The following is a 17,528-nucleotide window of genomic DNA, read 5'->3' as shown; positions in this document are numbered from 1 at the left end:
ATTAGCATTTGTTGGATATGTGTAAAATTATGTGTGTTGATATATCAACTGTCTTTACATGCTTGAAAGAATAAATAAATCAAATCAAATCAATATTTTACTAAATTCTTCAGATATTTAAAAGATTTTTGTTGTTTATTTTACAATTTTTAATATTTTTCTGATGATTTTTCAGGCATATTTTTGTATATGATACTAATATTTTTCAAAGATTTGAATGATAGTTTTGTAAAAATGTAACTGATTCATTTTTTAATAACTTTTTAAAAAACATTTCGGTAAATTTAGCTAAATTTACATTATCACCATTATTTCATTTTAAATTATTGTATGTTTGTTGTCTAATATTTAAGCAATATTTTGAACATATTTAACAGTTTCGTCAGATTTTTTACAAATCCTTTTCCCAGATATTTGACTAATTTTTTTTCCAGATATTTGATTTTTGTATTTGTTTATATTTTTTCAATTTTATACATATTTGCCACATTTTTATCATGTATTCTGGGCTGAGATTTTACACAAGTTTGCACTGGATATTAGCTAATTTAATGAAAGTAAGGCTATTGAATTGATAATAACAATAATAATAATTAGTATTAAAACTAGGATACTGGGGATATGGTTTTCCTACTCTGAATGTAGGTCTTTTAAACTTTTTTGGTTTTCTTTCAGGACTAATAGTCCATGAATCAAAGGCCTCAGAAAGATGTCCCTGTATATTTCTCTTCTATGAGATAGTCTGACTGAAGCCAGTCACTTTCACTGGTGCTGCCTCCCTGAAATCTAATTTCATGCTACTCTCACCATGCACCGTCCCCTGGTTATGCTGCTGATCTAATATCTCAGCTTTTAGGTTGATTTACATTGCTACAGCTTTTATCTGCAATGCTTCTCTGTTAATATAACAGTCCTTTGATGCAATAACTTAACTTTCATGCTTTTTTGTCAATGGCTCAGGCCGTCTGGTGTCGGACTTGATGAACTTGGACTTCACGTATTTGCACCTCAAGAGAATGAACCAAGGGACTGAATGGGGAAACACTGAGAATTGTCTTTACTGTGCACTCAGACACAATCTGGGGCAAATGTTACAGGTCATCATAATGAGGAACCATTGTGAATTAACAAATCTATTACACCAGTCACATTTCCCACAAATGAACCAGATAAACATACGCTTCATGTAAAGGTTGGTAACTGCTACCATTTTAGGTTTGGCTTTAGTTTGGCAACATAGAACCAACCAATCAGATCTTCCTGTCAACAAAACAAGATATAGCAGGATTTATATTTGATCTGAAATTCAAATTTTAAAAATGCTATTGGCTAAGAAGTACTATACTGTATGTTCTCTTGCACTTCCTGTGTCATTAACCAAAACAGGAGGTCAGGAGATACACAAAGCAGAACAGTATCAGATTTACCCCTTGTCTCTCCATTAACATCACAGTGCTTTTCAATTTGGTCTGAAATGAAAGCATTTCAGGGAATTGATCAATACCCATTGATTGTTACAAGATATTTTGTCCATCTATCCTATTAAATTGGGTTGAAATAACAGCAGCAGTTGTTTTTTTACTCTTTCACAGATCAAGCAGTATAAACACACCTTAAACAATAACCCAGAGGTTTGGTGAAAACCGCCCAGCATTTCAATTCAGCTGAATCAATTTAGCCTGGATTTCTCCGCAAAATACATGAGAGCTCTTTGATTTTTCTAATTTCTTTCAAACCAGAGTCTCTGCAGACATCACAGCTGTGTCCTTCCTCTTTCATTAAAAGTATTCTCACTCAGAGTACATTTAGAAGACAGGGCTAGTTCAGCCTTATAATTCCCTTAGATACCAATCATTTCTAATATATATTAGACAAGTGGCTTTTTGAAAGGTAACACCAACATTTGAACAATTTCCAGACAGGTTTTCTTGAGCTGTGGTCAAGAAGTAGCTGCCATTGTACAGACGATATGAACCCATTTCACCTGAAATAAAATCTTACAAGTTTGCTTAAAATATTAGATACAGTTACTGTATATTGTCCACTTAATCCTGAGTTATTTTTCGCATGTGCCCTTGCAGTGTTGCCCTGTAGCTGTAGTACATTTGCATTTAATTCAAATGAATGAAGTCATATATTGTAACTTGTTAGTTCATTTTGACAAGTTTTGTCCTTGATCATTATCTTTGTTCTTATTCTGCACATTACTGTGCAATTTTTTGGTTAATTTATTTTCTTAGCAAAAGAACACTAGGTAATGAAAGAATGTACTGTATTATCAAGGTCCAGTTTGTCATGTGGTGTTCAGTGATGGGCAGGAGAATGCATAGCAACACGAAAGACACGACACAAAAGGAATACATGAACTCCTTTTCACTTTCTAATACATAAAGAGAAATCTCAGGATGATATCACATGATCAGCTTTGGAACTAATGCTAAGATCACATATTAAATAAAGCTCCTCGAGGCAAATTTGTGATGTGCAATATTAGGCCATGTAAAATGTGACTTGACTTATTTACTATCACACATTCCTGTGTTCCATCTGCTCTGTTTTCACACCACAAATGAAGCAGACTTTCTGTAGGCTGGAAGCAGAGCAAAACTTACATTTTTAAGCTGTCCTGGTTTGATTGTTTGGTTTGCAGTTTGAATGACAACTTTCAAACCAGCCTTAATGAATCAATCTATATGGACATCTAGATAAGCTATCGAACAGCTTAGATGTGAAAGCACCCTGAAGCTACAGTAAATGAGCTGAAAGGTTAACTTCTATTCGTTTGGGCTCTCCAGTGTGTCCTGCCTCTTATATAGGTCAGCCCAGTGCACAGTGAGTGCTATTCATCATCAGACTGGACCCTATTAGGCCCTTATGGGCAGCAATGAGGTGGTGTTAATATCAGATACCAAGGTCAATATTGGCCAAATAGACCAGCAATCCCATACTGATTTAAAACTACATTCCTTAGAAATAGCAATGACAACTAAGGTGAAAAGAAGCACATTATACCAAAGTGTATTATATGGGAGCAACTGGGAATTAAACAAAACCAAATTGGAAATATGTTATTTTCTGCAACTTAACCTCAGAGAGGAGTTTTGTCCTTTTGTATAGGATATTAGCCGTTTCACCGGGCAGGTGTTCTCAGGCTGATGAGATGCAGAAGACATCCAATGTTTTGGAGGGAGGTGTTCATTATTCTCTGATCTTTCTCTCTCTTCTAATGTTTTAAAAAGAAATAGATAAAAGAAGAAATGCTGTTCACCCATCCATGACCTCCTCATCTACAGGGCATACCTCTTTTAAACAGCCCTCCTACTTCCACAGAAAGCCCTTTCTGTCCTGCAGCCATAGATGTGTATGCAGCTGCCCATAGTAGAAAGGTTTTGCTGTTACTTATTTGTATTAATAAAATAAGTTTTAAAAACACCTATTACAATATTGAGCTCTGTCAAATAAGACTACATTCATATCACTGGCTTTAATGCTCAGTTCTGATCTTTTTGTGAAATCTGATCTTTTCGCCTTGATGATTCTCAGTTATGTTTGTAAGTGACATGTATCCAGATCTGATTTGAATGCTGTACTAATGCATATGCAGATTTAATGGAAATGTGAGCCATGGTCCTACAAGAACAACAATGTCATCTGTGCAGCCGCCAAATTGTTCAATTTCCTTAAAAACCGCTGGGTTACTATACATTCCTTCCAGTTTGGCTTGAACAGAAGTTTCTCTGTAAATGTCCAACCAATGGGAAACATCCTTGTCTCTCCACTGACCCCTGTTGCTCACAGGCCGACACGAAATGATCATGACAGGCATTATGTGCCGAAGAGGGAAACGTTAAATACACCACAAGGATTCTGATCTGACTTTTCTGACAGCAGTGGCATGGTCAGAGATTGAATATGAATTGAATAAAAGAGCACACATGGCCTGGATCTGGCTTAGAAAAACCTGATTTGTTTTGTTCACACATCTGTGAAATGATCCAATCTGAGTCACTGGATTTCAATCACATAAACATAGAGTTTACTCCAGTGGCTTCTGGTTCCTTTTAGGATCAATTTTAAAGTGTTGTTTTTTTTTTTTTTTAAGTATTAAATGGGTTAGCACCTGGAGGTCCTAAGATCTCGGCTAAAGCTCAAAGGCAACTGTGCTTTTGCTATTGCTATTATCAATTTACTAAATTTATTTTATTGCTTTATATCTATTTTATTATGCTTTGCTGTGATTGTGAATGATATGTGTGGCTATTATGATTATAATTAAGTTAATTAATTTTGTTGTGAAGTGCTTGAATACTATTTGTTTATTTAGATGTTTGGTGCTAAAACAAAGTATTGGTCAAATTGATCAGAATCAGAATCAACTCTATTGGCCAGGTGTGTGTGTTGGACACACGAGGAATTTGACTTTGGTACATCGGCTCTCAATGCGCATGTACATATCCCCATGCAAGGCAACAGCGGGGGGGCAAGTAAACAATATAAGGCTAAGAGAACAGAAAGGTAAGAAAGTAATGTGCAAACAAGCAAAAGGAATATGCATTTGGAAAAAAGATCAAAATAAAAATAAAGTACTTATAAATAGAGAACTGTATAAACACAGTTTGGATGTATTTTATGGATCCATATGTACAAGGTATATTTACAGGTATTGCACGGAGGGTTATTGACTAGTCATATCGTCGTGGGTTAATCAGAGTGATGGCCTGGGGGAAGAAACTGTCCACAGCACCGTTAACAAATAAATGCCAAAAATGTCCTTGTGCCTGGTTTGAAACTCTGACCTCATGATGGTGGCATGTGAAACACCAAGGGGATCTCCAGCATAATTACAGTTCATCCTGTTTGGTACATGAATGTGTGTACAAACACGTAATAGTTGTGAAGACAGTTTGTTACAAATTACAAATTGGAAATTCAAATTTTCTGCCAAATCATGCAGTAGCTATATGTTTAAACACAGTAAATCACCACATAAGTGCAACGTTGACCTGCCAGTGGCAGTAGGGTCAAAATTCAGGGGATCATCAGAGCCATGAAGATTCATCCCCTGAGCATCATGAAGAAATTTGTCAAATTTCCTGGCGATCCATCCAGTAGTTGTTAAGGTACGTATTTCACGTAGCCTTTAGTGTGGCTTTAACAGTCTATTTGAATAACAAATTAATATGCTCTATTCTTTCTGTAAGAATTGGATCATATTTTTTATTCATCATTGTCATTTGTTACTATATAAATTTACCCTGAATTAAATGCTTTAAAAGATCTGTCAGAGCAGAAATATGGAGCACATTATCTTTCCAAAACACATACAACATACGACAATACAGATAAATAAATCCTTTCGAATTTGTGTGTTTGTTGTTTTCTCAAAGTGAAGTATATGAGGCTAAATTCCCTGACTTAACACAGTTTGTCTTCTTCCAGTGTTATCGAAGTGTTACAAACTGATTTGGGAGCAGTGGATCCCTGGAGTGTCTGTGTTCAAATGTACACACAGTGTGTACTTCTGTAACTTTGATTTGCCTTTACAGCAAATTTTACCTACAAATCTCACCACAGAGAAATTCTTCCAGCTGATTCCTTTTAATTCTGTTAGAAAGGTCTGAGACAAATTGAACAAAGTATGACTAAACCCTGCAGTTTCCAGTGGGATTTTATCTCCAAAGCTTCTTTTCTGCAGAAGCAATGTGAGGCAGAATAAAGACGGTGAAAAGCACTTTGATATTGTTCTTCTGGGCTCATGAAAGGTGCACTGTAAAACATTTCCAGCTGGTTCAGTTTTGAGACATGAGTTCCCTCACTGCCTTGAATAAAACTTGGCATAAGGGTAACCTTTTTTTCAACTCAGAAGGTAAAGTAAAAATGTCAATGGCCTCTGACTCATGTGCAGCTCCAGCCATGCTTGGTTTACAGTCAGCAGGTTGTTTACTCAGATGCACTTGGTTTTTTTCAGATTTTATGTTTTTATATAATTTTTGAGCTCAGGCTTTACATTATTTAAGGGGGATATTTTCCCCTGCTCTCCTTTTTACTGCACTGTTCTTTCGTCTGGTTGCATCCTTTTCTTATCCTTCAGTCACTTCCCATTATGCATGTGGAAACTGTAAGCAAGCCTTTGGAAAATGGAATCTAAGCTCAAAGGTCCACCTACCACATGTAGCTGTCAGAGCTTTTTCTTGCTCTTGCTCCTCCGTTATGTTCACAAGCTGTTCATGCTGTCTGTCTGCTGTTTAGAGCTTTTTAGCTGAAAACACCTGATGATAGCAGTGAGAGTGAACTGAAACAGTATAGTTGTTGTTTAGGCTGGAGGACTTGTTGTGTGGTCTTCACTTGGCAAGTAAAGCTGGTTCAGGTGTCACCCACTGATGGACAGGGTGTCACCACTTCCTGCCACTATGCAAAAGTGAAGCCAAAATATCATGAATACAGGGCGACTGCCATCTTGCTTTTTTTGCACCAGATTCTGTGCAGTAATGACAGCATCAGACCACTGTTTTATATCATGGAATAACTTGTTCAAAACAAATTTGCCAGAGAAATGACCACTTGTACACACCTCAGTATGATAACATAGAAGAGAAATCACCTCCGGGGGCACCCGACGGTGCAATGCAACATATAGACAGGAACAATGTTTGCACGACCTCAGCGGGTCAAATTCAGCTACCGACCTATTGTATGTTGCATGTCCTCCCCTCTTTCCTGTCTGCCTATTCACAACCCATTTCATAATAATAATAAAGGCTAAACATCCTTAAAAATAACTTATAAAGAAAATGATTTTCTTTATGATGTTCTTTAAGTTTTTAGTTTGGTTCATGTCCCATCCACTAACATGGAAGAGGCAGGATTTATGACCTATACTGAAACCAGTCACCAGGGGGTGATCAAGTCACGATGGCTTCATATCTGGGAGCTGTCAGCCTGTCTATTGTTTTTAGTCAGTGGTCTAACCGGGTGACCATAGTGCAGACCTTCGCTAGCGTGTTAATGGTAAGATGGTAATTAGATTTATACTTGCATAGCTCTTTTCTGTGCATTGCATCAAACACAAAACGCTTTATACTTCTTGCGCATTCCCAAGCACACACACTCTCACATACAAGTGGTACAACCACCAGGAGCAACTTGGGGTTCAGTGTCCTGCTCCAGGACACATCAACATGTGAACTGGAGAAACAGGGAATCAAGCCACCAACCCACAGTTTACCCCCTTTACCTCCTGAGCCACAGCCGGCCCTCTAACATGTGGACATAGTGCATATGGAGGGAGATCGCAATCCCTGTCTATTAAGTGTCTTACGTTTTAAATGAAAATGTCATTGCCATCTTTAACAATCACTGCATGTTTGCTAAAGGCAGATGATCTGACTCGACCTGGGTTCACCTTCCCTTTGTTTGATGGAACCTTTAATGCTGGTTTCTCTTTTCTTAATTCATTTTATGCTCTTGCATGTGAAGTCTTTGGTCATATTCTCACTGCATAATAAAGATCTTGGTGAAAGGAAGTCACAGACAGATCAAATGTGCCCTACTGTCATTCTAATGAATACATTAAATACATTAGAGGTTTATTCTGTAAATGATTGGCACATTCAACAATAAAACAGTCTATTATTAATGGAAGACACTAAGATACTGTAATTTCCACACAATATTTCATGATTAGAGTGAGACAGGCTAAGAGCTTAAATGGTTTGATTACTTTGGAGTGCATGATTATATGTTATTCTATCATTTTAATCATCCCTGTTGCATTTTGTTTTCACATTATAGAGTGAACGTGAAGGTTTAAAGTAAGTGGGTATACAAAAGACAACTTTTTGGTCCTAGTTTATAAAAATGTTCATCCTGCTTAAATTTAAAATCCATATACGACCTCCGTCCTTTCACATTTCATTAGTAAAACAGAGAAACTGTGTCAGCTCAGTGGGGTTTTAGCAGTGAGGAATGGCAAATGAATTCTTCAGATTTTAGCCAAATATAGAGCCCACTGGTGAACCCTGCAGTCATTCTTTCTCTCCCCATTATAATGATGACAGGTTATGGAAATCCCCCATCAGGTGCGTAATAAATAGAGGAAAAACCAAAAGGTACAATGACCTTCAAGGCTCCACTGTTCTGTGAATCACTGGGATGCAAAAGAATTCTCATAAAACCTCCTTTGCTCAAAGAAGCAAATGAGTTGTATAGCTGAAATTCAGTTTTAGTTGACACCCCCTCTGGGAAGCCTCTCATGTTGAGGCCAGAACAGCAACACCAAGATTACATTTAAGATGATACTGATACAGGGCTGTACTTAAGATGAACACGGATAACAGACTATATGAAAATTAGCTCTTAATCACTGCAGTACACTTTGTTCATGGAAATGTGTAGACAAACTACCTGTTATCCTAGCCTGAAAATTACAGAAGAGCACTGCATTCACCAAAGTAAAAAAAAAACAAAACAATGGAGGCCTTATCTTGTACTTATGACTTCTATAATTACAACAAAACATCTCATAATTATGGTGAGCTAAGCTTACCACAAAGGCTGGAAAGACAGTGTACAAAGGCTGAAGAAACTTCCACCTGCCAGCGCCCCTGAAGCTTATTAATTAACACGTTACAGCTCATTGGCTCAAGCTATACAAAAACCAAGTGAGGTTGAGAGGATTTTTAGTTTAACTTCTGGACAAAGCCAGACTCACTAATCAACGCACAGAAGTGTGCAAACCATATACACGGGGAGTCTCTCTGTAGTCAGGAAAACCAGGGTCAAGGACTGTGAGAGCCTAGATGAGCTTGTGAGGTCAGACTTTGGTTATAAACCTCAAAGTCGACACAACAGACCTCATCAGGCTCTCAGCATCACTGGTCAGTATCGTTGAGGTGGGAACAATGCATTTGCTCTTGATCAAAGATTACTTTTAAATGATTCAAATTTAATAAATTACATTTAAAACTGATTTTAGCCTAATTTTGCTCGTTTCACATCTCAGGCCTAGTGGTGGAACGAGACACCTTAGTCAGGGCGCTCCAGTTTGGACTGATTCATGCAGCTGCATTAAATGTAACTCACAATGAACCTTTCCAAGGTCTCGTCTCAGAACCACGTTATTGCAAAGAGCAGCAAATGTTACTTTAACTGTACAAGACATGACCTTAGTCTGCGGAAGAGCACAATATGCACAGACACATGAGGCTGTCAGGGATTTCACCTCATCTACAGAGCAAGGTGCTGTGGAAAGATTTGAAAAGAATACATAACAATGCCAGTATTGTTCAATCATTTGCAATGTGATTTTGGACTTTGTCATAACCATCCCAGCTGACATTGAAAGAGGCAGGGTCCACCCTGGACAGGTCACCTCTCACTCTGTGTGTCTGTAACAGCTGTGTGCATTGCACACGCGACACTAGTAATTGAAGAAAGTCTGTGTTGTCTATGAGCACTGAAGGTTTTAAAGCAAGCTATGTCTCTGATACACTCAAGAGTAAGCGTTAGAAAAAATGTTATAAACTGGTTTTAATAGTAATTTCTGTCAATTTTGTGCAGTCTAATGATTATGTAATTCCTCTCATTTTAGTCAGTTACTTTATATTCTTGACCTACTCAAAATACCAAGAAGTTCACTAAGCTTTGTCATTAATAAGTGACAAAAACCTTCTTGGTACCTGGCAGTTATACTGCAGGGTGAAGACCATCCTCTGTTACTGAGGGTTTTCAAATTAGCTTCTCTTGATTAATGTCTAACCTCAAAGGAAAATGACATAGATGTTAAACAAATCCAACTCCCCAGCTTCTGCCTGATCCGTCTGTTAAAACAGGAAAATTGAAATTCAAGTTTGAGCTTAAAAGGTGAGTCTTCCCCCTAAGAATAACCCTGTGTGGTGGCCAAGGTCTGATGTAAACTAAATTAAGTCAAGCAAATCATTCCATTTTTGGTCATACAGTCCAGTCAGTCCAGAGTCAGGTCAGTCAACTCCCGGCCGACTCCTCGCTCTACGTCTTTATGTTTAAACTTAAAAAAAAGGTTACCTTTATGCCAACTTAGCTTCCTGTCTTCACTTTTAGGAGGAAACACCCTCTGAAATGTGCTCAAAAACAGGAAACAGATTGGTCGCCTCCCTAAAGTTCTTGTTTCAACACACACACCATTCTCAGGACAAAAAAGGTCAAAGCTTGCCAAATTATGTAACCATTGTTCAGCTCACCCTAAGGCCTGTACTCTCTGGCATATTACATTTGAACTTGTAACTTGTTTGTTTTTAACCACTACACCTGAAAGTAAAACAGTCTCTCTGGGCACTGGTGTCAGAGGTGTGGGGGAAGGATGGCTACCGTGAACAGCTCACTGATATTTCCAAATCAGAGTTTCTACAAAACTCAGGCCCTGCTCATATGGATATTCTTCCCTGAAACAAAACCTTCATTGCTAGGATTGCTTCCCTCCCTCAAAGCGGTGGCAAGTGGAGGAGCAGGCACTGACCACCTGGACATGCAGTTCATTACTGGGCTTGGGGTGAAAGCGGCCCACACGTCTGGTGTGGTTAGTGACGCCACAGCAGATTTAGCCATGGGTCTGCTTCCTGCATCAGCTCACAAGATCCTAGAGGGTAAGACCAAAGTTCAACAACAATCTTCATGCAATTCCATAACCAAAACATAAAGCTCTTTCCTCATACAATTGTGTCCTTAATTGTTTGGGCTTGTAATTTTATCTCCAGTATTTACTTGACCATAGTTTTTAAATGGAAACACAGAATATATGTTTTCTTTTTTAGCCATAGAAGTAAAGACATAGTAGCAATATGGTCTTATATAGGCCTTTTCTGCACATTCACAGCACTTTACATTATTTCCTCTAACCCATTCACACATTGGTGATGTCACCTGGTTCAGTGTTCAACGCATGGACTACAGAAGGGGATCGAACTGCCAACCCTAAAATTAGGGAAGAACCCACTTTACTCCTCTGAGCCACTGCCAATCACTTCCTGACTGACGCTTCCAGCTGTTTAGTCACATTAAAAAGAGGTATGCAAAACAAAGAATAAAAAAGAAGCATTCATTTAGAGGTCATCAAATTAATATGGACCCAGTTACCATTGACATATCACAAAGCCTCATGGGAGTTGAAGTCACAGGGTCATTGGAATGGGAGAAGTTGGTTACAAAACTGCCCAAAGAAAGCAGAGGATTTGACATGAAGATCATCATAACAGGAGAAAAGGTAACAAAATAACAACAAAACATTCATTTTACTTTACTGATTAATTTAATTGGCATGTTAAAAAATGCTGATTTTCTTTTTTTGCTGATATCTTTTCAGAAAAAACTGACTGTCTAATAATTTACATAATCGATCATGAGAGTTCACCAAACACTGAAGCATGCAAGAAATCAAACATGACTGCACAGAATGCAATCATGTAGAGCCAGGGGCAGTTAAAGCTAAAGCATAAAGGTTAACCAGGTGGCATTTTTCTTAGAGGGTAAACCCTACTGATTGCTCCCTGTTAAAAAAACCCCTGTAAACTTGAAAACAGCTTGAAAACCTGGATACTCTGTCTCATTAACCATATTGATTGCACTCTGGGAGCCTGGAACAATTAGTGTCTGAGTCTAAAAGTGCTCATTCATTCATTCATTATTCTGTTCAGGAGTGTAGAAGACACAACAGGCCTCAGTGGCCACAGGGAGCTGTCTCCCATGAAACCCACAGCAACACTGGTTGACGTCAGTAGAGGTGAGAATGATGGTCGCCCAGACTGTGTTGACCCTGATTCATAATCACTAGTTCAAATTAATAACGGTGTCCTTTTTATGACTCAGGTCAAGATGTAGACCCGGATGCCTTATTCAAAGCTCTCCAGCCAAGAACAATCTGTGCAGTGTGACTCACCCTGAGCCTTTACCAAGGTCTGAGCTCTGTGAAAATATACTCTCAGACCAGTCAAATAGAGAATCACATTCTCAAGCTAGAATGATGTACTACTGTAATACTGTACTTCTAACAGCTCTTCCGCCTCATCTTGTGCAGGGAACAGCCACTGCTTGGTCTGCCTAATGTGCTAATCACCACGGACGTACCTACAGTATAGTGCACGGGATCGTGGAGACGATGGTAGAAAATGCCCTGGCTGCAGTTAAAGGCCTCCCTGTTCCAAATGAAGCCATGCTGCAGTGCCCAAACACAAAGTTAATGTTAAATCCTCCTGCAGCGGGTGGGCTGACTTAAAAAAAGAAAAAAAAAAAAATCTTTACTGTCTCTAAAAACAATAGGCACTCAAATGAAATGTTGTGGGGCTGATGAGCCCATTACTGGGACTGAACTTTAGAATCCAATAACCAAACGTTTTAACCCCCAGGAGTTGATGATCACACATGTTGATGTTGCATGTCAAAATGTACAAATAATTGTCAGGTCAAAAAAAATTAAGCTGTGCTGAAGAAAATTTGACCAAACATTGGCACGTTAAACTTATCTTCACGTGGTGTATATAAAGGTAAACTCAGAACCAATTAAAAAATAGCCAAAAATATTCCAAAACTCCTAAGGGTTCAAATGTGTCTAATATCACTCTACACTTCAGCTTAAAGAAACTAGGCAGTTTGACATTTCACAGCACAGTTCAGGCCCGAGGTCTGTTCTAGCATCTGAAGCTGAGACTGTTTTCCCTCTGTTACCAAATCTGCAAGAACTGATCTGCAAAGATGCACATAAAACACTACAGTGTTGGTACAATGTTTCTAAATGTTGCTGGCAATGTGCCTGCTAAATAACAGACACTTTGGAGACCCTGTGCTTTTGAAACATTTCCAGCTGCATCCAGTTAACCCTGCGTCTTAGAAATGACATTTATATTCTAAGAATTTGAAACACCAAGTACTGTATGTTCTTAAAGGATGTGTTATGCTCCTTTTTGTTTCTGTACAGTTTAACTCAACATATTTCACTGGTTGTCTTGATAATATCTACTATCGAGTATCTGCTCACAGTAACTAAAGCAAATGTTTGTGGTTATGTTATGAAGGGTTGGAAAAGGAATGTGTTTTTGGTGAAATATTACATACTGCAAGCCGTCAGTGACCTGAGGTGTTAGACAGGATGTTGTTACTACATTAACATTTAACTGAAACAATAATATTTACCTCATCTTAACCAAACTGTTTTTGTTGCTTATATTTAAGTCCACATCAGACTGACTGTGGGATAAAAACCTGGTTATCAGTGTCAAAGACCTGTACTTCATTATCCCTTCATTATCCATCTTGATCAGCTCCTAAGCTTCCTACGACTTGTGTGTAGAAAGAGAAGAAAAAGTTGCACTTCCTCGACTGGAGAAACACTGCCAGAGAACATAATAAAGGTGGCAGTAATAAAACCAAGCAAGTAGTATACAGTATACTGGAGTAATTTCAACAAGACAGGCTTGATCCATTTAATATCTGCAATATCTTTACAGAACACTGAAAACGGCTCATGTTGCATTTTAATTATTATTACAGACACAGAGCAAAATGCAAAACAGCAAAGATTAAATAGACAACAGGTATGGGTGCTCTCTGAGCCATTCAGAGAATACCCATATGCCAAGGATAAGCCTGATGAGAGCAGGGAGTTGAAGGTCATGTTTTTGACCACAAGGCTTCAGCTACACTCTGCCCAAATGAGGCTCTTGAGGCCATGTTTGTGAGTTAATGCAGCAATGGGGAATGACGACAGTAAGGCTCCCACTCACTCTCTATCTATGATTGTATTTTAAAAAGGGCATGCTGTCTAGAAATGAAGGGCACCCTTTCAGCAGGCGGCCTACATAGGCCTAAGCCCGCAGAGCAGCTGACTCTGGCAGGGCTTTTCCCTCAAGGCTGCTCCTTTAAACTGTGAAGGTGTCCCTTCTGGTGAAAGCTACTTTAGCCCATCACAGAAAACTAGAGGTGTCCTTGAGATCTTCTGATTGCCTCATACTTCCACCATTTCATTTAAGTGGCAGTCTTTTCCTTCTATACATTTAATCACTCAACGTCTTAGTTCATACAGGCATATTTGCATCTGAGTATAGTGGATTGTGCTTTTTTTTAAAATTCTATTTGCATTCTATAGCAAGATTAAGACTACTGGGGGAAACTGGGAGTAAAGAATTCATGGTGCTCCTTGGTAATTTAACTTGTTTTTCTGGATGGCATTTTACCCAACATGAAATTACATTGTATTCTGCAGAACTAGACAAAAAAGAATGGCAGTACACACCTGTACTTGTAGTGGACATTAAAAACAGGACATTTTACTGAGTCTTGGTACCTGATACCTTTTTTGTCATACTGGATCCCAAATAGGCCAATAAAATGGTGCTAACATGTTTCCCTCTATCAGATTGGCAAAAACCTTTCAGTGTGAAAATCAAATTTCACAGTTTTGGAGGGGAACAGGAGGACCAGTAAGTTTACAGAAAAACAGTAGCTCATTACAATTGAAACTATTACTAGGTCGGGGGTTAAAAAACTCTTACCCACATAGGCACTAAAATCACTAATTAGTGCAGTTAATGTTAAAATCATCCCACGTCCCAAATAAACACAGGCAGAAAGGGACTTTCCCCCAGTTTCCTCACAGTTTGCAATGCCTACATTTATGTTCAGTGTTTTAACCTCTAATTGATTAAATATTTTACATTATGAGTCAAGTTTTCTTTACAGTTTGGCTCAGGTGGAGTCTCTTAATTTGGTTTGTCTGAGTTTTCTCTCCACTCACGAGCTCCAACTTTAACCACTGATCACAGCGATTCCACTGAAATAAAGTGATTTCACAACAAAAATGCTGGCGTGACCAGGTTTTTATCCATTTTCCAAATTGCCCATTTTGTCTTCCACCTAGTGGTCCTATTATTGTTCTGTCTAAATATTCCTAAGTACTAATGCTTGTAAAAACAAATATTTTGTATTCATATGGATATCAGATCTGTCAGCCATTTGGATTAGAGTGCATATAAATGCAAGGTATGTGTCATTTTTGTATAAATCAGCTGAAAGATATTTGGTTCAAATAAGCAGACATTACACTGGTGTGTATGTCTGCGTCAGTGTGTGTGTGGGTGGATGAGTGGGAGGATAGTGTGTGAAGAAAAGCTTAATGATGTGCGCTTCAAGTGTGACTCAGTGTGTGGTGTCATTCCCCACATAAAATTAACATAATTTAAACTTCTATATTGAAAAGAATGATAAAAATAAAACCCCACACATCAGAAACGTTGGAATCTGATGGGAAATATAACGCTCTCGGCTCTCTCAGTGAGTGGCAGACTGAACCAGAAACAGACACCAATCCCTCTCTTCCTGTTTTCTCTCAGGCCTGACTGGATGCTTTTATTTGTTCATGGCTTTGTCAGTGGCCCATCCTCATGTTCCACTTCTATTTTTGCATGTTCTACCACATAGATGAGAGCAGATCAGGATTTCTAGCCTCAAAGCTTCGTCTCCAAGAGAACTTTTTAGTGAGAACAGCCGACTATGTATTATTTTTCAAATGAGTCGGAAGAATACTTCATCCTTTATTAGCAGAGCACACAAAAAAACTAAAGTTAGAAGATCTCGTTTGCAGTAGGATTCTTTTAAAAAAAGAGCAATGCATCACTGGTGTTACAGCAGACTTGGTTTCCCTTTTCTTTGATCAGGCAAATGCTTAAAAACATGAAATCACTGTGTTTCTGAATTTAATGTAGCTGCAGGAAAGACGTGAGCAAGATGTTTTTCTGAGGTGGTGTGCAACATATGTAGCCCTGCTCTGTTCCTGATGCTTTTTGCTCCTCAGAAATGAAAGAATAATCATTGCTTGAGGGGTATACTTTATCTGAAAGTGCCAATTTTTACAAAGAATAAAAGCAAATATTCAGCAGTTGGGAAGCTCTGTGTTAAGATTCATTAAAAAAAGGCAAAGTAAAAGTTAAGATGTGATGTAATAACTTTAAGAAAAAGCAGGATTTCACTTATGCCTTTATCATAACCAGGCTATCTTGACTACATTTTCTTCTAAAGAAGAAGAGACACTGGCTGTCTGTTCTGAACTGCAAGTATCATGAAGTTACAACCTGAAAATAATAAAATCGAAGAGTCCAGGGTGGAGAGACCTATATAAAGAAAGAGAAAAGGCCTATATAAGACCATATTGCTACTATGTCTTTACTTTATGGCTAATGATAATGTTAAGCACAATGTTAAGGTGTGAAGTATCTGGACCCAGTATACTGACATGCACTTTGAGAGTGGACCTGTAAAGTGAAGTTTATTGTAGGTACCAGCGATAAACAGGGGGAGAAGAAATTAATTAAACAGTAGCCAGGTGGTGAGTTAGAGAACGCCGTTTTACTCAATATGTGGACAGAACGCAGTGGATAGTACTTGCTGGATTCAACTGGAGGAGAGGAAAGGTTGAGAGGCTGCCAGAATTTCAGATAGGTGACTCACAGGTGGAGTTGACAGCTGAGAAGTGGTGAGTGGATGAAGCAGTGAGTTTCTATGGAGAAGGTCCCACAGAGTGACGAGTTTTGACACTTCGAGACGAGGCGCTGAGAGCCAGGTGAGACGTACCCCACTCTCTAACTGCAGAAACATATACAGGTAAAGTGGCAGGCACACAGGTAAGTAGGTGCACAGGTAAGTCACAGAGAACATGGTTACAGCAGCTGAAGCTATATATATATATATATATAATCAGTCCCCCACTCGCCCCCACTTTGGGGCGGTCTTGTATTCCTTCCTTCAAGCTCGGGTCCTCTACCAGAGGCCTGGGAGCTTGAGGGTCCTGCACAGTATCTTAGCTGTTCCTAGACTGCAGTCTTCTGGACATCTCAAATGTTGTTCCTGGGATCTGTTGGAGCCACTCTCCCAGTTTGGGGGTCACAGCCCCCAATGTTCCTATTACCACGGGGACCACTTGTGCCTTCACCTTCCATATCTTTTCTAGCTCTTCTTTCAGCCCTTGGTATTTCTCAAGCTTCTCAGGTTTCTTCTTCCTGATGCTGCAATCCTTTGGGATTGCTACATCTATCTCTACGGCCTTCTTCTTCTGTTTGTCCATCACTGCTATGTCCGGTTGGCTTGGCCTTTACCAGTTTGTCAGTTTGTATCTGGAAGTCCCACAGGGTCTTAGCTTGGCCATTCTCAATTTCAATAATGGCAGGTGTTTTCAAAATTTTTTTTTTTGTTTTTGGCACCCCGCTGTTATGTGCTTGATTGTCAAAGTCTCATTCACTCCTGGCATACAACTTGATGTCATCCATGTAGAGGAGGTGGCTGATGGTTGCTCCATTCCATAGTTGGTATCAGTAACCACTCTTGGTGATGATCTGGCTGAGGGGGTTCAGCCCTATGCAGAACAGCAGCGGGGACAGAGCAGCTCCTTGGTAGATACCGCACTTGATGTTGACTTGTGCAATTGGCTTGAAGTTGGCCCCTAGGGTTGTTTTCCACATTCCCATTGAGTTCTTGATGAAAGCTCTTAAAGTGCTCTAGACGGTGTAAAGTTC

The sequence above is a fragment of the Monopterus albus genome, unplaced genomic scaffold (genome assembly GCF_001952655.1).
Source record: "Monopterus albus unplaced genomic scaffold, M_albus_1.0 scaffold185.1, whole genome shotgun sequence".
NCBI classification, from domain to species: Eukaryota; Metazoa; Chordata; class Actinopteri; order Synbranchiformes; family Synbranchidae; genus Monopterus; species Monopterus albus.
Note: the sequence above shows the minus strand (reverse complement) of the source record.